Raw genomic sequence first — 25,066 nt, 5'->3', positions numbered from 1 at the left:
ATCGTATTTGTGAAGAGCCTATTAATTAGAGCCTACTAAATTAATATAAAATTTTTCGTTGAAACTTCGTTTTATTCGACGAGTCTGCGAACATTTCTTCAAATTTTTCTCGTTCACGTTCCATCAATCTTTATAACCCTAACTCTATTGCAGCGATTTATCCGCGTATAGTTTTGAATACGGTTTACACGGATCAAGGGAGCTTTAAAATCTGTATACAAACGAATCATAATACATACATATGTCGAGGCACGCGTCGTCGAACAATGGAATTGAAAAAAAAAAAAAAGAGAAGAAGAAATGGACGCTCGTGTTATGAATAGAGGCGAGCACAGCTGGTTGGTGACAGAGTCATTGGAACGTCCTGTACACAAGTCGTCACGAGTAGTTTACACTATCCAGCTGATGCTTAATGCGAGACGAGGATATACAGACCGGTGTACGCGATGTAAACTTTACCTTTCGTTGATTCAGGCATGTTGTGCGCATCTCGTGACCTTCGATTAATGTCATGGAAGTGGAATCCTTGGTGAAATCCGAAGAAGCCGTCGATGACTCGACGATAGCGCGATCCCCTTTGCTATTATTAAATTCTTCAATCCACCGTATATCCAATCGAATTAAACTAAATAAACGATATTCGATCGTTTCCATGGCCATCGGAGCTTATACATTTCCCGATTATCGAATTAGAATCACAGAAATATTCTTCCTCTGACTATAACACGCTATATTATTTTACATGAATTGTAAATTGTCCTTGGTTATTCAAATTATTATTAGATATTAGATATTATATAATACTAGTAGAAATGATCACATACATCATATCTCCGTATTTCTATAATTAGCACTCGAATGTTATTGAAAGCGTCTTGAATCTGTTTATCCTTGATCATCTCGTTACCCGATTTCAAGACTAAAATTCAGAACATTTAGTAAAATAACGAGGATATGAAAGTAGCGCATACGAAATATCGTGGATGGATATGAGAGACGAAACGAGGAGAAAAAATGGAAAGATAAACTTCGTTGGTAAAATCCGCTTACGCTTCTCAATATTATCGTAAAACTGGAAAACATTGAAAGTTTTAAGTGATACGAATTCGACGGACAGGGAAACTGCATATGTCCTTGGCTAACACAAAATACATACACATTACGATATCGTATCAGTCATTTGCAAGTCGCTAGGATCTAACTATAGATCGTCTTATCTTCTTCTTTTTCAAATTCAATGCAAAATCTACTTGTATCGATTCTTGAAGGTCCATCGAGGTCAAGAACTTCGTTAGAAAGACGCAGCGTACGGTTCTAGCGTAAGGTCAAGCATGCTATTGTATTTACGATCTCGTTGTCGGTGTTCTAATTTTCACGAGTTCGACGGATTTCTGTCGTTTCTCGGCTATCTCGCTGTTTACGAACAACGACGTTGAATTTTATTTTCCTTTCAACTGGCGGCGTTTTCGCTTCGACGCTTTTCACACTGTGTCTCCCGTTTCCCGGTGCTCTCTGTATCTCGCCTTATTACTCGAGCAAATGTCTCGACAGCTAAATTCCGTTGGAAATGTTGGAATCTTCTTGCAGAACAATTGCCATTCTACGAGTCTTGTTCGATAATACGCGAACTCTAGACTGTGATTCGTTTGATTTTATTCGAGTTCTAGTTTCGATAGACAAGATAGAAATACAGGAAGTGGAAAAAAGTGTACGTATCTAGAAAACGAGGACACGTTGATCACTTCCTTCCGATTAGATTATAGCAGTAGTTAGAAGTCTATGGAATTAATATCTACCTTATACTTTCTCTTTTGTTAATTCTCCATCCTGAAAATCCTCCGTTTTCTCTGCTTTTACTTTCGCTGTATCGTTCGGTCGTTAAATTCATCAACGTCGAACCGTTTTTTTTTTCTTCTCTCACTTTCGAGTGGAACGAGCTCGACCATCTATCCGTACCTCGTTAAGATTCTAAAATTCATTTTTTCTTTCCTATTGTTTTTCTTCCGGGAACTAATAATGTTGAACCGAATAAAACCGGGTTTCTTTTTAGCACCTTCTTTCTCATTGTACCTCATTGCCTCCGCCTCTAACAGGGTCAGTTGAACACGGCCAAGTTTCCTTCGCCACTTAGAAACTAATTTTCATGGAAATTTATTAAGGGCGCGTACAGGAAACTTTATACAATTTCCTTCTGCCTCGTTTCTCCTAATTTTATTACTTCGGTTACCTAAGTATTTCGACGAAATAAAATCCGACTGCCTGTATTATTTATTTTTACCTTTACCTTGCCTTCGTTTCTCCTTCCCTCGTATTTTTCTTTGTTACACGCGACATGTTAAAACGACGAAAACGTACAACATTTTTATTGCCTAAAACGTAACATCGAGAGCCACTTCACGAACCTAACGTCTCTTGCAAGAGCTGGTTCTTCCACTGAAATTTTATCTCGAGAAAGAGGGTCGGCCCTGCGCGCACCGTGCATTCGAGATCAAAATGTCAACACGAGCAAGACATTTTTCGTGCTAGCATCACGCTACGCTTTGTCGACCAAGGAAAAATGTGAAGTATCATAAGTGTCCGTATAATCCGCTTTCCCGTACGTTCTCTGACATGTTTTCGCGAATAAAAATTCTCTTGTAATTCTCTGTAATTGCTCGCGCTGTTAACTTGCTAACTGGCTCATCCCTTAAGTGAAAATTTCTATAATTACGAAATTTAAAGAATGAAATATTGCGTTAACGCAACATTAAACCTTGACGGCTTAAAGTTCATCGTTTCGACATCGAAAAAGAAAAAGGGAAATTTATCGATGGTTGATAAAAGGTGAACGTGACGAACCTCGGTTCAATTAACTATAAAACTTTGCTCAATTAACGTGGAAACGTATAGCTTGAAGCAATTGTTTCGTGGCTAATAATTTCTATTAATTTAATACGTCAGATGATATTATAACGTTAAACGTTAGCTATCGTTGAATAAGAGTTGCTTCTCGCAGATTCACGTGTAATTGAACCGTCTGGAGACTTCTCTCTAATTGGATCTCATCCTGCTATTCGAATATCCATTCGCCTTATCAATCTGCATTTAATTAGCGTCACTGCCGTTCCATCGTAAACATAATTAAAAGTATCTGAGAAAAAACACCGCTTAAATTCGTCCCGTGGACAATTTAACTTAACGAAGTGAGGTGCCTGTTAGAAAGGGAATGGCGATTTTGTTTCAGTGCAACGCGATCGTCCACATCGATTACGTACCGTTATTGAATTTTCAAATTGAAAAATCGAATTCTTACAACACTCATAACCGGAATAATTCAAATCGCGGAAACGACATCTGATCGTTGATAGATCGGGGTGAATGTCGAATACGAAACGTCGTTTTCTTAGATAAGACTTTGACTGTATGTAGCTTGTTCAGAGAATATTGTATTTAATCAAAGGAGCTTGTTCATGATTCAGTACACGTCTGCAGCTTCATTGTTCGAGATTTCTAAAGATTATCAGTTTTAGAATTCAAAATTTATAGAACGCGCAGCCATTATCATTTCCCTGTTCACAGTTTCTTTCAGAATAATTCATACATCGAAAGGTTGTCTGGCTGAAATAGATAACGCCTTTAAACTTTGCTAAATTTATATTTCCAGCAACATTTACATCACTTTTTCTTCATTCGAATTTCTTCACGATGTTTTTCAACGAGGTTCTAATATTTCTTCTTATTTTTGATTATAAATCTTCTTAACATTCAATATGTCACGTATAGCAAATTTCTTCTTTTTCTTTCATGTTTTATTTATACCTATCTTTACTTCTATTCTTAAATCGGCCTGATAATCAACGACGTGGCAAGATTTAATCAGTCAAATTTAATAGCTACGTTTCATATGTACCTACGAGTGGCGATCTAATAGTTGCTAAGCTAGGAAGATGGAAGAAATTTCAATTCGTCGTAGTTACAACGACGAAGATGAAAAAGCAGATTCAGATCCTTTCGAAATTTGATTCACGTATATTCGAAGGTTACATTACCACGAAGGTGTTTCGCTGGCATGCCAATCCAACGATGGTCGGGTAACAAATACGATCGTCTAACAGGATCTTAAGCCCTGTGGAATTCAATACCGGCTTTTGAAAGATGTATGTATTCCACATTGCGAGTCGAAGATACTGAGAACAATCGTGTTTCTAGCTCTTCGGTGAAGTTTATGAAAATTTAACTGGCCCAGAGTCGAGGAAAGGTGAAAATCCTGTATCGATTATTCCATCGAACGCTCTGTTTTTAGCATACATTTCTATTTAAAGTAATGGCTGTGACCTGGCAACATTATCACTGGAAGTTTAAGAAGAAAAATTACCGAACGATCGATAGCCGTTCCATCGTGAATTATGCTGTTATTTTGGAGTTGTATGTCGATCACGTTGACGTTAAGAAACTTTTTTAGCATATTTGATCGGGAACGACGTATTGATTCGCTGTTAATTTTATCTGAACCGATTTCCGTCTGCGAACAAGCAATCGAGGGCAATGACCCAAACGACTCGATTTTTAACCGAGGCTAAAAGAAGCCTCTTTGATCAACTGGAATATTTTCGTGAGCCACTGTATCCGCGATATTAGATCTGGTGTGATTTACAGTTGTTGGTGTAAAATCCAAAATATAAATGAAAACAGAGATAGGAAATAGGTGATAAGTTTTTCCAGAGAAAATTGCCAATTATGAAGTTCGAGATATTTGAATTAGCCTTGGTCGTAGATTGTACGAGGAAAGAGTTGACGAAAGAAGATTACTCGTTAAAAAGGTTTACCCTGGGTTAGTAATTTCATTTGATAATTGAACGTGGCGCCTGGATTGCAGCAGCGTCTGACATTTAAGTATAATCGTGATAGCTTCAAATTTTATTTCTAACGATATCTAAATATTCCTTCCTTGAGTTTATGAGAAAAATAATATTGTAGGTTACCAGGAGTATATGTCGTTAATCGGTATAATAGTCATAGATTCGTATTTCGTAATCTTGCAGACCCTTTTCAATTGCTCGTAAACGATTAGATTTACGCGGATCTACAATTTGCAATTTCTGTTAAACTGCATGGTCACACTTATCTCGTATTTTAACGTCACCTTTCTTGCCCTTTTCGTTTCATCGAGCATAAATTATTGGGTTATTCGAAAGATTTTCTCGCTTTTATCTTTTAAAAAGAAAGAGATCGACCGTTTTGTAACTGAAATTTCCATTAATTACTTTTCGATACAATATCCATTTCTGTTTATAATTATCTTCCGCCTATCTGGAAAAAGTTCTTCATTTTTATTATTAAAATATTCTTCTATTGTCTTTGTAAGTTTGATGCTTAGTATTGAAAGTTTTCTTCGTCGAGAAGACCCTAATAAAGTACTTCGTACAATATGCTCCATTTTTCTTGAACAATTTATCGATCAAGTCTTCAATGGCAATTAATTTCTTCGGCAGTATTATATCGTTAAAATATCCATACACCTTAACTACCTACGGTCTCTGAAAATACTCAAATAAAGTTGTTAATATGTCGTCAGTTTATGACTTGGACAGCTCATCTGCCTTTTTTGGGAAAATCCGAATTTCCTACCTGCCAAATTGTAAACTTGACGATGCGGATCTCATAGAGAGGCTAATTAGCAGCCTCGGTACTCGATGGTCCCGCTCTAAAGTAAACATTTGGTATCAATCAGCAACACCAGAGGAGATGCGCCCATGAGGGTACACAATTACAAGATTGGAAGGAATAGATTCCTACCCCCATAAAAACCATGGTGAGAAGAACAACCCCGGAACGAAGAGTTAGCATATAAAGACCAGGCGTGGCTTCTTTGACTAGCCTTCAAAGAGTCTTCATCAGAGCTTCATATTCTTCGTGTTATACTACAGTGTGCAAATAAATCAACTAAACATAACATTATTCGGTATCTTTAATGTACTTGCACCATGAGTGTTAATAGCGTTCACAGGTTCGCGATATCAACCGATCAGTTGCAACCTGATTGATCGTCACCTAGTTGAGAATTCGCAACAGCCAGACCCCTGGGGAACCTTCTCGGATACACGTCAGTCTTTATCGAACAGGATAGCTAGGAGAGGAGAGATTTTGGGATAGACTTAAACGTACGTACAGCTCTCCCTAGCAACAAAACAAGCTGTTGGTTGATCGAAACGTCGAACAACGTTTTATCCCTGTGCCGCTAGGTATTATCGATCCTGTGGTTCCCGCAAGGGTGGGATTAGTTTTGCAATCCAAGAGCGCTGTCGGTGAGGTCCTTGAAATGAAGCGTGAATTTCGTCAAGGTTTCGACGCGGACGGTACCGCGAAATTCTCCGAGGTCGAAGGGAAAACACTCGAGGGCAACTGAGGGTGGTGAGAAGGCGGCGAAGGTGGGCCGAAAGTGGCTCTCGTGAACGAACTTCCCATTTACGACGTGTATTCTTTTGCCTGTTCGCGGGCCGGCTGCACGTGCTGGTACCCTGACCTACATTCACACCTACGTCTAAACCTATGTCTACGGCGGTCGATCGTCTGACCGTCCCGCGCCGATTGCCTGGCAACTGGCCGGTCTGATTTAATATTTTCGAAATTACCTCCGCACTCTGGCCTACATTCTCGGCTCCGTGTGGCGCGCGCGTTGCGAACCAACGCGAACCTACCGCCGCCCCCCTTTGAAAAAGCGTATTTCTGTCGTCGGTGCAGTTCACGCCGCAGTTCGTAGTGTCGAACCTGTTGCTTCCGTTATATCAACGCTGGAAACGAATAAAAAAAGGAAAATCAGTGAAAACAACAACAATAATAATGATAATAAAAATAAAAAAAAGGAGGAGAGGTCGAAAGGGAGTAGGACAATGGACGATCGGGATTATACGTGATTGATGGAATGAACCGACGACCAAGTTATACGCGATCACCGGGATTTTACGTTACGACTGAAAATTTGTTTGCAGGTCGATTCGTTACTCGTTGATAAGTTGCCGAGATAGCAGTGATTTTTTTTATCTGCACGTAAAAAAGCAGCGAGTTCGCGACCGCGTTTTCAGAAGGACTTTTTTTCTGGTTAAGCGCTAATAGTCTCGATGAAACGATATATTTTCTACTCGTTTCCGAATTTTTATTTAGCGGCGGCAACTTTCCGTGTTGGTAGATATTAAGCTACGTTTGGTGTAGGAGGAAGAAGATAGCCGTTAAATCGTGGTCAGACGTTCCGTCTTTTTTAATTAACTGTTTCATTAGCCATTTATAGAGGAGTGTGTTTCACACTTGAGTCTATATCCAGGTCGAGTCGCTCGCGTTTTTATTCCTGTTCGCTGTTCCATTCACGTTACTGTAGACGTGTTTCGTCTGGATTCGTCGTCCGGATCAGTTTAGATCACGTGAAATCTTTTTAACTGTCGGAAGCGACGGACATTCGAAGTTTCTCGACAATTTTGAGACGATTGTTCTTCGATGTGACGTTCCGATAGTATCTTAACCGGAAGTAGCTCTACTTTGTAATTGCTAATCATTATTCGAACTGGACACGGAACTATACTTGCACCTCTCTACTCCACCATTATTCTCATTAATTACGTCAAGCTAGCGCAGACCCGTGGTGTAGATCAAAGGCTTGCGATGCAAAGAGCGGCCGTAAAGAAAAAGGGGAGAAGGTAAATCGATAACGCACCTCCTCTTTCTAGTTTGTCGTCTTTTATCTTCGCTCGTGTCAGCCGACAATAACAGCATCATTAAAATACACGTTTCAATTAATACAGTTACCAACGGAAACCGCGAATATCTGAGATGTTTTAACATTGCGCTTTCGTATGTTTTTCAAGCGTATTTTCTTGAAGCGTATCATAGAAGAGAAAAGGGGAAAAAGGGATGAAAAATGAGAATATAGATCTCGTTATTGCGACAGGATTGTGAAGCTTTTCTTCTTGATTATTCATTGTCTGATCATAAATTTAAAAATGTAATTATCTCGAATTTAATTACACACTGGTTCCTCCTTTAAAGTCTCGACATTTCATAATTACTACCCATTTCGTTCGACAAAAAAATTCGTGGATAGGCTCTGTCGTATCGTCCCAGCAACGTCATATCGCGACATTGAAATTGACTTTTGAACGTTAAAAGAGGCCATGGAAGATCGATAAATCGAACCTCGAGAAGCCCTCGTGTATCGTCGAGCCCTCAGGTTGCAGGCTTTGTTGATGCAACGAATAATTAAAGTAATGCTGTCTGTATTCATTGAGGCGTTCGTTTTGTGGTTTTGATTATGCTTCGATACATGTTTCCACGTATGTATATTTCCCATTTTTGAGATATCGATTATCGTTTTGACGACACAGACCAATTGAAACTTTTATGTTCTTCGCGTCTTTCGATCGAAACGAGGATAATATCTATATGTTCATTTTTATATCTTTATTACCTTCAATCGCGTATTTTCATTTTGATTTATCTGCCTTTTGATCAAGATAACTTTTGATCAAGTAACACGATCATGATATTGATACGTAATGGTTTCGATTTAATAAAGACAGGTTGCATGGTAATAAATACATTGCGTATATTGTTAGAGATTCATCTGTTGATATGTTATACCTAATGTCCATATGTGCATGTCTTATTTTAAATATCTCTGCATTCTGTTCATTTTTATACGTTTAAATTTGCCATAAATATATAAATATGCTGGGTTTAGTAATAAAATTTAATTTCATTATTTTCAATAATCACCTCAGCAAAGTATCTAATACAAAGAAAATCGAAGCTAGTGGTTGGAAAAAAAATAGTTTTCTCTAGGTTTATGCCTCCTTTGTTACTTCTATTTAGTTTCAATTTAACCTTGATCTAACGTTGATCCGACCTCTATTTAGCTTTGATCTTGAAATCCCCCTTGCTGCGTCTATAATTTAACTCAACTGATTCGACTCAATTGTAAATTTGTAGAACCGGGAACGTAGATTCCGTGATAGTACATGAGCCTCGATGGCGCCAAACATTAAACTGACACGTCGTTCACCGTAGTAGTATCGGCAGAATGGGCACAGATTGGGCTTAATTAGCACTCGGGTCCGCCCCACGTGCATTAGCGACGAACTCGATCTCGTAGGGTGCATCATCCGTAGTTAAGCATAATCTCGTTGATCGTGTAGTATCTTGAACGTTAGGGGAAAGAAATATCGGCTGTCCCTTTCTCTATTACGATGCGTGGATGTTAGGAAATTTAGTTAGTTATCCGTTGCGCATTGATAGCTAGCGACATTGACGAGTTTCGTTGCGGATTTGGCGGAAATTTAGTGGGTAAACTACGTTTCAACGAAAGCTTGGGGAGGAAAGCTTGGTAGTTGGACGTTTTCGTTCGATATGTAACCGATGAACGTTGTTTCTTCTTAACTGTTGCGGACTGAACGACGAACTTCATCAACCGACAGGTTCGTTACTCAGTTTCGATATCAATTAACACGAAACGAAGATTGCTTTTCCCCCTTCTCGTTGGATTAAGTGGAAATTACATGTCTGCAATTTCGTCGTGTTGTTCGTCTCTCGTTCTCGTTCGTCTCGTCTCGCGATAAAATATAGTTGGATACGCGATATCAACGACTAATTGCCTTAGTATAAACAAGTTACTACTATTGCTAATTGGATCGGTTTAATTAACCGGCCACGTGTTAGTGATTCCATGCTATCTAGGAGCGCGTTTCACAAAGCTCGCTTTGTATTTTGATCTTTGTAATGGCCTCGTACGCGATTATGTATCCCTCTGTTCCAGCTCAGAATCTGCGCGTAACTTGCATCAGGCCATTTCAATTATCGCGCCATGGTATTATCTATAGATATCTGCTTAGCGGGAAAGAGTCTCGCAACTTTCTACTAAATTAGTTAACCTAACGACTTGCATGGTTTCGGTCATCGAATTAAATTCGTTTCTATTTAAACCGGGTACTGCCTTCATCAAGCTAATTTGTAATTCGATTGTCCTAACTTATTTCGATTGACATAGACCACAGTCTGTTTTCGCTGCGCTTTTCTAATATAAATTAAATTAAATTAAATAAAGATTTAAACGACAAAACCCTTGTAAATCTTCTGTTTTTCACGATTCCTTCTCGATCTATTAGTCTTTGAACAATCCACCCTACGACAAGTTATCAGTCCGAATCTGTCATATAGTCATAAAGAGACACTCTAGCAAGTGCTTCGTCATCAATGAGATTACATCGAACAAAAAGTCTTTACTCAGCTCCGCAGATCTTGTTAGCTAGATGCAAAACGCGATTAAGACAAGATGACGTTAAACAAAATTTTAATATCATTACCGCGTACTGGCATATCGATGCTTAGATCCTATCAACGCGATATCCCTAATGAAATTTTATTATCGTCTCGGTGCTTTTCCATTCGGCGCTTCGATTCACGATGATTCGCCGCGCGATTCGGCTGGAATTCGTTTCCGTCACGGATAGCTAACGCCGTCTCCAGCGTTATTGCGCATTCCAGATTTGCACGAGGACGGTCAGATCATTCGAATTCACGTCGCGACAGAAACAGCTTCCGCGCGAGCTGCCGAGCCCGTTATTCGCGGAAAACGTCAGGACGTTTTTCGCTCGATGCTCAATGAAGATCGTGAATTTCTGCCTGTTTCACGACCGGCAGCTCGCGGCCGAGAAACTTTTCACGCGCAACATATCGTGACGCATTCGGAGCGCATTGAACTATAAGATCCTAAGGATTCGGTTCGAAGATGTTCTGGGGCTTCGCCAACACGTGTTCTGGCATATTTTTCGGTATGGGAGCTCGTTCGGTATCCCGTCGTCCAATGATTGCCAGTTTCCTTTCTAAGATCACATCCTGTGGCCTGTGACTATAGTCAGAATTGTCAGATATTCTATACGACTGGTGGGATAAATGAACGAGCTTCTATCTAGAAAATGTAAATTAGGCAAATTGTATGAAAATGATATTGAAAAAGCAGGACCTGAGAAGCGATTCGTTTCACATACTTTGGTTATTTTACATATTCCTGTGTATCGTTTGCGCTCTATGCATTTTTCCGCATCTTTGAATTTCCCATAAATGTATAGAAATCTGCACTCCAATTATAACAAAACCTGTTTCTATCCAAACGCTAAACATTACTCGTGTACTTTGGCAGTAAAGTTAACGAACGTTCCATAAAACGAAGTTGATGAGTTTAATTTCTGAATAACTTATGTATCAATTCCAGTTGTCAAACTTTAGACGCTTCTGCAACAAAATCTAGTCTCTGGCGACTATCTTCGCTTTGTGTTTGCCATTCGCTTTCTGTCTTCGCGTTGATAGTCCTTGCCATCGAACAACACAAAAACAGCATTAAATATCACTTTTACTTCAGACGTTTATATCTAGGAAAACTCGGAAAATCGAACTGTAGAATCCTTAGGGGATTTAAACTCGGGGAACGTTCTTTTCATCCCTGACCTGGTGGCAATTGGTTCGGGAGGATGCAGCCTAGGAAGCCTGGAGGTCGAGGTACCGTGTGAACGGGGCTTCATGTGGTGTAGGAAGAAACGCTAGAAGGTAGGGAATGGCGTCTAGAACAAGACAACGCGATACAGTGGAGAAGACCACTGAGGTAAAGAGAAAGAGAAAGAAAGAGGGAATGTAGATGAGAGAGAAGGGGAAATGTGCAACGCACAAAGTGCAAGCCAGGCTACAACGTGCACCGGAGACTCGTCTCGATCGTGACACCTGCGCGGCTTTCCACCTTCTCTCTCTTTCCTCCTTGCTCTCTGTCGTCGGTTCTTTCGTTCATTTGTTACCATCCGCGTCGTGAATCGTCGACCAAGCCGCACTTTATGGTGGTTCGCGGCATTGCTCGCAGACAGCTGTCCCTGGTAACGGTCGAAGGGATCCTCGACGAGGGATCCTCAAGGTCCTTCGTCGGCTGCCACACTTTCGAAATTCCTCCTTTCGTTCGCGTAGTCTTGGCGTCGTCGTTGTGAGATAGATTCTAGGAATCGATTTTCTCTCGCTTCGTGCAACGAACTATGGAAACGCACAGGCCCGTTGCTACCGCGTGCAGGCAGTTTTTGTTTCGTAGCTGATGTTTGAGAAACATTGAGAAACGAAACGATTGTATTTTGTATATCGATTGTGGAGTATAGGTCGATGTTAAGGCTTTTTGGTTGCAGTATCTGCGTTCTGTGAGTAGATAATTTGTAATTATCTTACGAATCCAGTTGTTCATAGTTAGTAAACAGTTTCGTTTTTACTCAATTGTCAGGAAATAAGTATAATAGCAGATATATTTACGCATATTGGTGATTGCTAGTAGGTCTTTGCATCGAACGCCTGACATTTGAGATCTGAGGAGAATGAACGATTTTTAATTATTTTGTGCATAGAAGCGCCGGTATTATTTTATTAGCCGACGTTAACTTTGTAATGAATTAATTTATGAATTGGTTTTCGTGCTACTACTTTGAATAACCTTTGCTAGTTGCCAACAGGCGTTACGTTTGATGATGACACAGTGCTATACAATACTCTTTAATTAAAATGTCCTAGCTAACGTGTCTTCTTTAAATTATTCGTGTCAATTTGTCTCATAAATAAAATATCTCGTTATTTTCTGTCATTTGAATAATTCAAGAAAATCCAGCATACTCCTTTTCAATATATGATACGTTAAATAGTTTGAACTACGAAAATTAATTTCACATGATTCCACGAATTATCGCAGTCACCTATGTAATGACGTATATATACGTTAATTGAATTTGAAGCAATCGAACGAAGCTATTTTCAATGGAAGTATCTATGCACCTAATCGCGAATTCGATTAAACGCATACCGCGTTAATCGTTCGACAGTGACGATCTCTCGAAATTGGATTAACATTCGTCACAAATTTGACGGAAGGCTGCTCGTTTCGCTCGTATCGAGTTTTTCCTAGTAGCGAATAGAATAGTCGCGGGATATTTGTTTGTTTTTTAACCGCTAGCTGCTCGTAACACGATGAAGCGAAGTTCAATTGTACGATAGATCTGCGATCGAGCTCTTTAGGATTTTTCCCTCTAAATTATCGAGTTTGTGGGGAAGCCTTTCTTTTAATTCTACTCGAAAATAGTGATAAATTCCTTTGTCAGGCGACGTAACCTTGTAAAATAAATTACAGATAACTTTAATTAAATAAATGAAATACCCGTAGGAGATCTTCTATACTTTTCCTTCGAGTGACCTTTTTCTGCAATGCTGAATAACGTTAGTGGGAGGATTCGAATGTTATTGGGTCAACCCGAGGTCTTGTTAATTTTTCTTTAGTTTCAGAAAAAACCGACGAATGAAATCGTGTCACTTTCTTTGGAAATGTAATGTCAAAGGGAGAACTTGTTCGCACCTTGAAACGAACTTGGTACGCATCGTTGCGTTGCGCCAGGCTTTCTCAACTTTAATTATTTTTCCAGAGAGTACATACTTATATCACACATGTGCGCGTATCGTTGTCAATAACTGATAACGAGCGAGACGCGAGAATTTCTCGTGTCGATTCACGAGTATTACGAAATTCCCGAGTACATATTTACAAAATATGTCAAAATACTGATCATTTTTTATATTATCGATTCCTTCATGTTGCGCGTCTCGTTTTTTAACAGAATGACGACTAAATGACATTATGAAGGAAGCCAAAAGATGTAACGTGGCTCGTTTTCTTACAAGCCCTCCATTTGCTTAATGAAGTTTCGCTTCCGCGAAAATTGGATCCGAAGTTCTCTAAAATGAATGAGAAAACTTTTTACCCGACCTAATAACCAATCTATAGCCCCAAAATAAGCAGACTGTCTCAGGATATCTTGCTCTGAAATTTGCAAAAGGAAAACACGTCGACTGTGTATTACTCTACGGAACTCGAAATGAAAGCATCGCAGTGTTTCACGGTCGATGGTCATCTGTGTGAATTCATTTCGCGAACTCCCGTATCGCGTAGATATTCGCCTCAAAATCGTACATAATGAAAGGGGGGAAAGATACTTTTTTTTTTTTTAACAGCATACTCGAGAAAATTCGACCAAGATTTAACCCTTCGCGGTCGATATATTTTTCTGATGGCGCAGCCGACTAGTCGATGCGACTTTGAGTTAATGAATATTTACCGTACCGATCGATTTGGAAAATAAATTTCAAATACCGCCAACAGTGGCGACATCCGAATGCAAAGGGTAGCTCATCGTTGGATGACCGTGGAGAGGGAATTCGATTTGCATGGTGTATACAGTTCCCAACTCGTTGTATAACGCAATGGAATAAACGGCACGCGCTCGTGGCTGATGGCAGCGGAGAAAAAGCGCTGATAGGGGGAAAGGGAGTGGGTTATGAAAAAAGGGGAGAAAAGAGTCGGAAAGAGGAGGCCGGCGAAACAGAGACAGCACGGCCGAAGTGTGACCAACGTCCGATATGGAGTGGCACGCGTGCGTCGTTATTGCGGGAACAGCCCGATAGAGAGGCGACTCGAAACGCACGGAGGGGCCATCGATGCGATGGAGAACGAGCGAAGACACGTTGAAAAGAGATGCAGAAGCAAAGGGATGATATTAGAGAGAGGGAGAGATGTTGGATAGAAAGAAGAGAGAGATATTCACGCACAGGTAAGGTTAAAGAACGGGGTAAGGGTGATACGAGGAGAAAGATGAGATTAAAAGAAGGGAGGGGAGGAAAAAAGAAGGGTAAGGATCGAGAAATAGGGTGAAAGAGAGGGGCACCGAGGGTGGAATAGGCTCCTCTCTCTGGTAGGTCACGATCGATGGGAGCGATGTTGCCTCCGCTTCTCGTACGTTCTGCTTCGATTTTCTAGTCGTCGGAAGGCTGGGCCGACTCGGTTGCTCGGTCGACCAGTCGGTACGCTGGTTGGCTGATGGCTTGTATAAAGCAGTTCTCCTCGACTAGGTTAGAGGGTTAAAAGTGTCCGCGCACGAGTTCTCAACACGTGGACCTAGAGACGCTTTTCCTTTCCTCCATGGTGAACATGCGTTGCGGCCCACTTTTTATCGTCTGCTCGTGCCACCACCCTATTCTAGCATTATCTACCAATATCTACCTACCTATCTACCTATCTATTTCTACCTACGTTCGACCACCTACTCTGCATTGCAAACGGTCTATCGTGCAAACTATGCGCGCGATTCTCCGTTGACGTTTCGTTCGACGAGGTTATCGGGCGCCTGGAAAATCGAATGTATCTCTAACACGTGCATCTTTGCTTTGGCCGCGTCGAGTCACGCCAGAGCATAATTTTCCCTTTCACCGCCTACTTGTGTGCTCTATGTACAAGGTACATATACCATCAGCGATGTCGTGTCTCCGTCTCGCAGCGTCGTCGCGTTCCGCTTTGTTCATCCGGTTTCTCTCGATATCGTTCGTTTGGCTTCTCTTAATTATCCCTCGATCGGCTGGTGGCGCACCGTATCACGGCCTCTTCGCAACTCTCGTTGTTATTATTACGCTTTCGCGTTGCGCTTTAAAATAGCATTACTGTCGTCGAGGGCTCGGGATATCGATTTTCTGGAACACGGTCAGCTTGAAATTCGAAATGAAGCCGCGGCACTCTTTCGTTTCAACGACGTCAGTCAGACGATCGTAATCGAAAACATCGGCTCCTTGCCGATTATTTCTTTCCCTTCTCTTTCCATTCTTCTTTCTCCATACCGTTATCTCGCATTGGGAATATATTTCTTGCGTTTAACGACGCAACCCTCTACCTCTTAACGAGGACAGCGCGCACACCTTTAGAATGGGAATCGTATACGCGACTGTTAGACTCTCGAGTGGCCTACTTTTGCCCCGCGCCGGCTACCCTTTTCTTCTCTATAATCTCGATACCATCCGCGTCATTGTTATGCGCCGTGATCTTGTTTTTCAACGAAACAGGTAAATAAGTAGAGCTGCGTTCTGAATAGTTAAATGCAAAACCGCCACGTTGCTCTTCCCACTTTAGAACTGGCTGGCTGTGCAACGTCAGCTCGATACTCTTCCAACTTGTCGTCGTGATTTTTGTCTTCCCGGAGTCTCGTTTGCACCGGTAAGACAGGTTATATCTACTCAGAGCAGCGGCTTGATAAAATCTTCCCAGTAGCTTTCTGCTTCGATCGGTCATTTCTTCGATGCGAATCGAATAACGTGCTCGTACACGGAATATGCCGATTCCTAACGCCATAGTCTCGGTCACCTCGTATTTCTTCATCGATTTACCGTGAATCGAGAAAATTTTGCCTCTCCTCTTCTCTTTTTCTCTATCCTTCACTTCCTTCACATCGATTTCACGTGTTCCATTTAATAGCCGCATCGTCGCCAAGAGCAACGGCGACGTTTAACCCGCGACACTTTCCACTTTGGCTAATGCTTTTATCCATTCGCGTAATTAACCCAGCTTGTTCAAGCTACGCACGATACAATTCATCGAGGTTTTCCTAGTGTGTAACGCGTGCGAGTTTTCCGGATACTTCGCTTTCAAGCCTCTAACGACACAGTCAACGCTCTGTAACAAACCGTCGACCCGCAATCTCGTTATATCTACGTAATTCGTGGATTGCGCACGAAGAACCACGTTAAGAGCACGGGAATTTTCGATCCAGCTTCCTTGCCACGTTTTCAAGTTAGAAAAATACACTTATTGTTATTCCTCCTTTTACTCTGTTCGTCTACGCGATCTTTGACACGGATCTTGATTAGCATATTATGTTATTGATTGATTGCGACTCGTGGCTATATACGCGTCAAATTATGCAATCATTAAAGTGTAAAGTCGTGTTGGTTTATGAATATTGATGTATTTTCCTAGATTAATGAGATTATAATTATCATTTTAATACTAGGGAATTATAAGTAAAAACGTTTTTTTCTTTGTATCTAATATAAACGTAGAATGATTCAGTTTCAACGTTTTTCTCGTTATAATTTTTTGTTCTTACTTGAACTAAAAGCCTTGTAGTATTCGTCGAAAGAAGTAAGATAAGAGTAAATGTATAGCCAAATAGACACAGGTCTAACAACAAGGGGCTAATCAACATAGATCGTAAAAGTAATTCTTTCGATGTAAAATCAACTTTTATTATTTATTAGTATTCGGTATCATAAAAATGGAAATAACGTTATCTCGGAAGTCAAGCATGAAAAAACATGCGTTCCGTATATCAAAGTAATTTGAGACTATAATAGTACTCGAAAATTATCGCATTAATGCCGATATCTATGCCGATTCATGTCACCGAACTCAGACCCATTCAGCTAATTCCATACAAGCTGTCTAAAATAGTCTCAAGTTACTATTTTCATATACGGAACGCATGTATTTTCACATTTCACTGAATCCTTGATAACGTTATTTCGCTTCATTATGTTCAGTGCGTTACAAACATCCTCACTTATGATATCGTACTAATATGAAATAATAAAAAGGATCGAAAGGATTGCTTTAAACAACTATTTTTGGGATTGATCGGATAACGTAGTACATTTCTAAAGCTGCTTGCAGATAAAGAATAAGAAATGTGACTTATCACGTCGAATCAAGTTCACGAAGATTCACAATTAACACATTAACTATTACTACATGGTAATATTATCGAAATTTATTTAACTCGCTTATATTAATTCTTATATTAAGAAAAATTGAGAAATCGATCGATCAGATAATATAAGAATTTACGTAAAGCTAGATGGACCAAAGAAATAGCAATGAATGTGCAACTTTAAGTTAAATTTTGAAACTGGTCATTTGACCGGGCTTGGTAAGATTAGCGTTAAAATCTAGATAATCAAATTTATGCAAATCCACGATTCATATATTACTATTTGTTACTGCACAACTGAAGCTAATGATATTTATTTAAACTCGGAAATTTTGTAATTCAAATACTTAGAAAAATGTAGCACGACACGTGTTGGATTTTGCATGAAACGGCCAGCGAAAAATAACATGCTGACGTATAAACGACGCGATAAAATCTCTGTTAAGGTCGTGGAGGAACCGATGATCCGACAAGGGCGTGGCATCTTTATTAGAAATCGTTGTCTTGTCGCAAATTGCAGGCGACACGGGGAGGCACCCGATTAATTATGCGAGAGCACTGATTAATTGCGGGCCCGAGTCAATGACCTTCGCCTCTGGAAGACGTCCGAGTCATTCGGTGAATCTGGTTTTGTGGCACTGTCAAGTGTCGCGAGTGAATGCAGGAATGCGCACTTACGGCGTCGAGCGGTCGTCATGCTGATGATACTTTCGACGAATTAGAGCTTCGGCTTTGCGCAATCACGGTGCAACCGACCTGCATCGCATTCGTCGTTCTAAGAACTCGAAAATGGACACCTTTTCCGATCGTTGAACGATCCGTCGACCGCGCGACTAGAGGCGCTTTGAGCAAAATATAAATATAAAATTTGTCAGGTTTTACAAAGTCTCGTCATGACCGTGGAAAATATGTCTCCCTGGCAAAAAGACGAATAACGATAAAAGATGAAAAAGAGGCATCGTCGATGTCTACCTCTCTTTTTTTCCCTCTTTTCTTTTACCTCTTGCAGCACGAAACTGTGTTCAAAGCGTTTTGTCAAAGCCCCCCCGGAATAGAGGACGAGAGGAAGCGGAAGAAAAAAAGACTGTCGTGGATAATATTTCCGCTAGATTCAATACGTTTCCTTGATAAAAGTCGGATGAAGAGGACGAAATATTGGTAATCGTCACGAGGAAATTACATGAAATTATAGACACGATTTCTGAGCGGCACGGCGATCGCGTGAGAGAGCCGTGTACGATATCTCGCTGATGGAGATCTACGCGAGCGGAAGAGTTACGATCGATATAGCGTTTTGAGCAGAATATAACGTTAAACCATGACTGTATTTTGTGCGCACGATCATGTCACGCACACGACCGTACGATACGTTCTGCACCCGTCGAATATCTTTGCCTGCCGCTTTGCAACAGCCTTCCCCCAATATTTCAAATTATCTCTTTGCACCGTGCATATCATTGACCCCCCAATGACCTTCCATTGTGAATACGAAATGACGAAATGAAAGTTCGCCTTAATGATTCGAACGTCTCTAACGCATCTAATGTCTCCGTTCCGGATGTTCTCGCGCGTAGAAAAATTCTCCTGCCGCGAGTGCATCCGTCTTTTGATTTCTGCTCCGACGCATTCGTCTTCGTTAACCGCCGATTCATTTCAACTCGGGTTCCCGTTAGATAACAGGCACGGGCATACAGAAACGATTTGATGCACGAAAAAACGTTTTGCAAACGATATAGAACATGGCACAGGTTTCATGCTATATCGCGTTCCATATCGCGAATCGCTGAAAATTTCAAAGTTCACGCGATTTCGCGCTGTCATTTTCAACTTCAATATCCATATGTATGTCACGATGTGCCTCTCTGCGCGTTGTCTCTCGTCGAAATCTTTTTTCTTCTTTTTTTTCCATCATTTCGCCAATTTTTCTCGCTTCTCCGCCCAACGAAGCGGTCGCTGAATAACGCTTCGATCGTAGGGAATATCTTATTCAGAACTTCCTGGCCGAACGCCAGAACTTCTTTCAAACTTCCGGTGACGCGTTCACTTTCGTCCGTAACACCGATATCCTAGCGCATCGTGTTCGAGTATTCCGCGGAAATGTTAATATCGTAATAGAATTATCGAGTATTCCGCTGTATATACATTTACAAACTTTCCGTGGAATCTTTAAGCGCTCGAGAACTCCTTGGAAGGAAATCAGTTATTATGAAAGCGCACTGCTTTCAGGAAAATTTCTGTTCGTCCTTCTTAACGCGAACGAATCGACGAATAAGGATTTCAACACTTGCAACACGTTAGTTAGATGAACGTAAAGATGATCTGACGCTAATCGAGGTATCTTTTGTTCCATTTTCATTCAGAGATCGTAATCGTATCTTGTTAAATCCGAAGATAGACACAAACGACGATGGAAAGAGAGATTTCGATTTTTCCGGCAAACAGATTCGTACGAAAGGGAACATGTGCTTGAGATACTATATTTTATGAATTAGCAGTGATACGGTGAAATGTGTTATTTGATTTGGTACTTGGTATATTTTCTCGTCGGGGAAAAACATCCCCGCGATAAATGCAATCATAGAACGTACCGGTTGTTTAATTGAATCGCCGTCGTAACGAGTATAATCGAGGAACGTTGTGTTTCCTTGCGCCGCATTTTTACGTAATAATATAGAACTCGACCTTTTTCTTCGCGGATTCCTTAAGGTACTTACACGATGACGAAGATAAAAATCAACAGGCTAGGAAAGAAACTATTTGTTCCCTCCGGTGGTCGATTTATTAGATTTTCCGCGTGCGACTAGGAAACCTTTTGCAAACGAACCAAACACAAGGCTTTGTATGTTATGCGGCTTCTGTGTTGTTCACGGTGGTCCAGTTTGTCCGACATTTCGTCACAACTCACGTGTCTGGTATGCGGAGAATGCCGCGAACTAACGCACCCAGGAACTTCTCCGAAAATATAGCCAGGAATAAAGCAAGGAAAAAATAAATTCGCTCGAAAAGAGGGACGAAAACACGAACGTACGTGGCGCAAGTTTTGTTTGAATCTCCGCGATTTCGCGTGAAACTTCTAAATCGCGTCTGCTATAGAAACACAGCGATGCTTCCCTAATTGACCATGAGTTGGAACTTTATTTAGCTATACCGTTCTCTTTCGTCAAAACGTTCTGTCTGGAATTTTTGCAATTTTTAAGATACGCTGAAACATTTGCATTCTTCTGCGTCCTTAAACTCCGCTGTTCTCGGATCGATATAACCGAAGATAAATGTTACGTTTTAATACATATTATTAAGCTACGAGTAGCGTTTAAATGTTTGACCTTACTTAAATATAAATTTTATTTGTGTATTCTATATCTTTAATTTCTAAGTTTGGAGGAAGGTTGTCGTTAGTAATACAAACGTGAAAAATAAACGAGGAGAACAGCAGTGTTATATGAAGTTTATCACATGAAATAAAATCATATTATACAATAATTACGAAACAGAAGGCTATATGTTTTAAATTAAATGGAAAAAAAATAAACATAGTACAAAGGAAATGATAAAACTTGATGTTTTATTATGATGATTTATTTATATAATTAAACACGAATAGTACCTATAGGAAATTTCTAAATAAAAACGATTATTATGTCCAAGAGATTGACAATTCGAATGGTGGATCAACTCATTCTGCCTAGTTAACAACTTTAATGCTGCACCGCCATATCTAGCACACGTATAAACTGTATAAAAATAGGATTTAGTTGAGGTAATTCTCAAGGAAATCACGATACCAGGCTACGATAATTCGTATCATTGATTTTTCTTCTCTCGGTGGAGACGATCTTCGAGAGAAGCATCGCGAGGAAAAGTATTTCATTGTGAATGAGATTCTTGAGAAAAATTGTCGTTGCAAGGCGGGTCTCGAGATTGTGTCGTTATTTACAAGGGGCACTGGATCGATCAGTTTTCTCGCACGAGCAGTTCAAGCAGACGAGAGCGTAAGGAAATTTTCTCGCCTGGAGCATTTATTCGACGCTTCGCTGCTTCTTTTATACTTTCTGTTATCACCCAGTGCCGAGGCGAAGAAAAGAAGAGTCGTCAAAGTCAGTGGGGAATCCGGTCGTGGGCCGATCATGCAAAATTACCCAGTCGAACAAATTGGTCGGTCGTCGTTTCCGTCAAGAATCGCTTGTTGCAAACCGGCCAAACTGGATTCGATTTTCCGCCAAATCCTTTCCGCGATATCCACTCTCTCCGTAATTGGATCTTGAGATTTCGTCGTCGTATTATCGCTTCCGCCCTTGCCTCCACTCGTGTAAACAGATTATTCCAGAGAAAAATCTTGTTGCCAAACAAGAATCATGCGAAACGAGATAAACGCAACAGGTTGAACACCGCCAAAATAAATTTAATTTAAATATTGCTACTTCTGAATCTAAGGAAGGATCTCGAACACTTTGCTGTCGATTTTAACAGGCAATTTTAATCCTATTGCTCTCCACGCTTCTTCTTCACGTCCGTATCTCTACGGATATCCGCTTTTTTTGAAACACTTTATGCATAAAAAGCGCCCAGTACAAAAAAGGATTCGTAAAACTGTTTGGCTCGAAAGAAATGGAAATTTATTGGTACCAGATTTGTCATCATAAAAATCTTTCTCAATACCTGATTATAAAGGATTAATGAAAATATCTTGCTTCTATCTTCTTTAAATTGTAGAAGTATAGTTTATTTAGCAATGTTATATTTATTATGAAATTAATACCTTACGTACACGAAAGGAAAGGGGAAGGTAATTCAACAATCTAATAAATTCATTTGCTTTCCTTTTTTTTTTGCATTTGACTTCCATAGATTCCAGATAGTACAAGTGTGTACTTCCGTCCACAAGTTGATACTTGCTAATCTTCAAACGCAAGCTTTAATGGAATCTTAAAAATAGAGTGTAATTTATTTTTCCTCATAACACACGCGATTAACAGATATCAAGGCCATCGTGTTTTATTTCTATATTAAGCACCAAAAAAAGTTTCTATAAGTGACCAAATACTTTCTTAAGCTATTATATACGAAATAAAAATAAACAGGCTTCCAACTCTTGAAATTACAAGTTTTCGTGATATTGCCACATCATGGGAATTTCCCAGGCCGAGATATCGTACACCTTAATGCTGCGGAGTAATTCGTCGATTGTGGTTCGCTGGTACAATCGAAGACGCAAAGCGCGTAATAGGCTTACTCGGAGTCTAATTATCAAGCGTGTACACTTAACTCTGACTCTAATTATCGGTCTGGTAAACATCACAAAGAGGGTTCGGTGTATGCACGTTCTCCGTTTATACGGATTGGGTCAAAGGCGTCAAGTGCATGCCGTACAAATCGATGAGTGGCATTTCCGATACGTAGACCCAGGACAGGATCCCAGAGTCGTTGCTACCGGCTATCAAACTTAGGATAGACAGAGTGTCTGCGGGTAAAAACCTCGGTTCGTTGCTGAAACACCAGAAACAATAGTTCTTTCAGCGTTATTACTTGACCTCGATGCTTTACGTAAGCGCGTATTAATTTCAAATACTTGCTTGATGAACGGAGTCGAGGCTATGCACCATTCTTGTTTGTTGACACGGATTGTTCGATCCTTCGTTTCGTATCTACGTATCTGTTGCTTGTGTTGCGGCTCTTCCACTGTTCTTTCGATTGTTTTCTCGTCGATATCTTTATACGAATCGTTATTAGTGAATGTTATTGGTACTTGTTATTAATTGAAATATCGACAAAATTGATATTGGCATCGCAAAGATAATGCCGTAGTAGATATTGAACTGCAATATAAATTCGTTCTGTTTTATGTATTATTATATTTGTTACACAGTGTCTACAAATTTGCGATGTATTTCACTAGCTTTTAGAATAACTTATTTCTTTCACGTTATTTTCTAATGTGTTTAAAGCTATATACGAGCCATTCCCCGAGTGGTTTCTAACTCTACCACAAACGTTTACTCATTCCCGAATCATTGGTCATCCTCTTTTGTGAATAATGTTAAGTGATGAGAATAAATCAACCTGGCCTCTGTCGCACGATAATTTACTAACCGGTAATATTAGCAAATTGACAAGTTGTATGTTACAGACTTCTCTTTTACAATTCTGCAATTTTACATCACTTAGAATGATCAAGTGACTGCTACTTAAAATTGTTTCTAAAATTCAATCTCTTTTATTACCAAATTTATTAGTGCGATAGAAGGGACTCTGTTTTCCAGTATTGGTAATGTGTAATTTGCATAAAATATATATTTTATATTTTACAAGTGATATTTTACAAGTTACAAATTACACGTTACCAATACTGACAGATAGAGTCCCTTCTATCGCACTGATAAATTTGGTAATAAAAGAAATTGAATTTTAGAAACAATTTTATACTTGAATATATACATTCAACCCTCTTATAATACGATACTCAAAAAGTATAGTTTCGATACACGGTGCAAAAATTGCGATACGGTTCTATATAGCACGACTTAATAAACTTGAACGATCATTGTCAATTGGTGATTCATATAGTACGAATATTTCCATCGTACTGTTTTGCTTTCGTTTAATGTGTTATAGGTGGGTTGGCTGTATTAGTAAGATTGCGCAAGAGCTTTCTGATTTCATCCGGTTCAAATTCGATCGAAACGAGAGATTGAATTCCTAGTTAACTCGTCGAATTAAAATTTGTTGACAAGCACACTTTTCATCCAATTTTCTTACCAATATTTCGATGCAATTCGATGGCGTCATCATTTTCAAGTCAAAAAGCTGGCTGTTCTCCCGGAATGAACTACTACTCCGTCATCAAGGTTGCGGAAGCCTGAAAACTCGATAATCACGACATCGTGGACATCACGGAATCGATTTTGTGGCCTGCAGCGATTGAATCTTGCATCGTAATTGATCGATCGTCGAGAAAATTTCGAAACGTCGACCAGAGGTAGTATGGTGATCCGTTGTAACCGTGTGTTTCATCGTTGTTCGATCGTGCGACAAGTAAAAGGCCGCTGGTCCGAGAGATCGCTGCCGTTAAAAAGAAAATGAAAAAAATGTTTAAAAGCGAAAAATAAAATATGCTCTCTTTGCCCTGGAACCGTTTCATTATTATCGTTAATCGAGTTTCGCCCTCGGGGTCGGCAGGTTTTCACGCGAGTAAATGGTTAAATTGAATCACACGTATAGACGAGCAGGGAAAGAACGAGAGGCGCGTTGTAAAATACAGCTGCTGTCGATAATATCCGAGTATTAATTTGCAATTAGTAGGCATGCGAGTAAGCACGAGCTACGAACGCGTTAATTGTCGACATGTAAAACGTGCTGTCGGTCGTAGGCGCGAATTTTAAGCGAGTTCCACGCATTATACGCGACCGATCTCTAAACCTTGCGAAAAACAAACTGTACGGGTCGGGATCGTTTCGTAATTTCTGCTTTATGTAATTGGCATCGATCGTGGAAGCTCGGAACGAAAGCGGGAGAAA

General features: G+C 40.0%; 1 protein-coding gene across 8 annotated transcripts in view; it reads left to right on the top strand.

Annotated features, from left to right (window-relative positions):
- Gish (casein kinase I gish) overlaps positions 1–25,066 on the top strand; it is a 59,344-nt gene that overhangs the window by 20,218 nt on the left and 14,060 nt on the right. Inside the window, exon 1 of one of the 8 annotated variants that reach the window (XM_072006962.1) lies at positions 11,456–11,565. The exons of the other annotated variants lie outside the window; for them this stretch is intronic. The gene's annotated coding sequence lies outside the window, so the exon portion shown is untranslated. Of the gene's footprint in view, positions 1–11,455; positions 11,566–25,066 lie in introns of those variants that run through there. 8 annotated transcript variants of the gene reach the window in all.

The sequence above is a fragment of the Bombus fervidus genome, chromosome 7 (assembly GCF_041682495.2).
Source record: "Bombus fervidus isolate BK054 chromosome 7, iyBomFerv1, whole genome shotgun sequence".
NCBI lineage: Eukaryota > Metazoa > Arthropoda > Insecta > Hymenoptera > Apidae > Bombus > Bombus fervidus.
The sequence above is the reverse complement of the archived record's forward strand: the minus strand, read 5'-3'. Positions and strand labels throughout refer to the sequence as shown.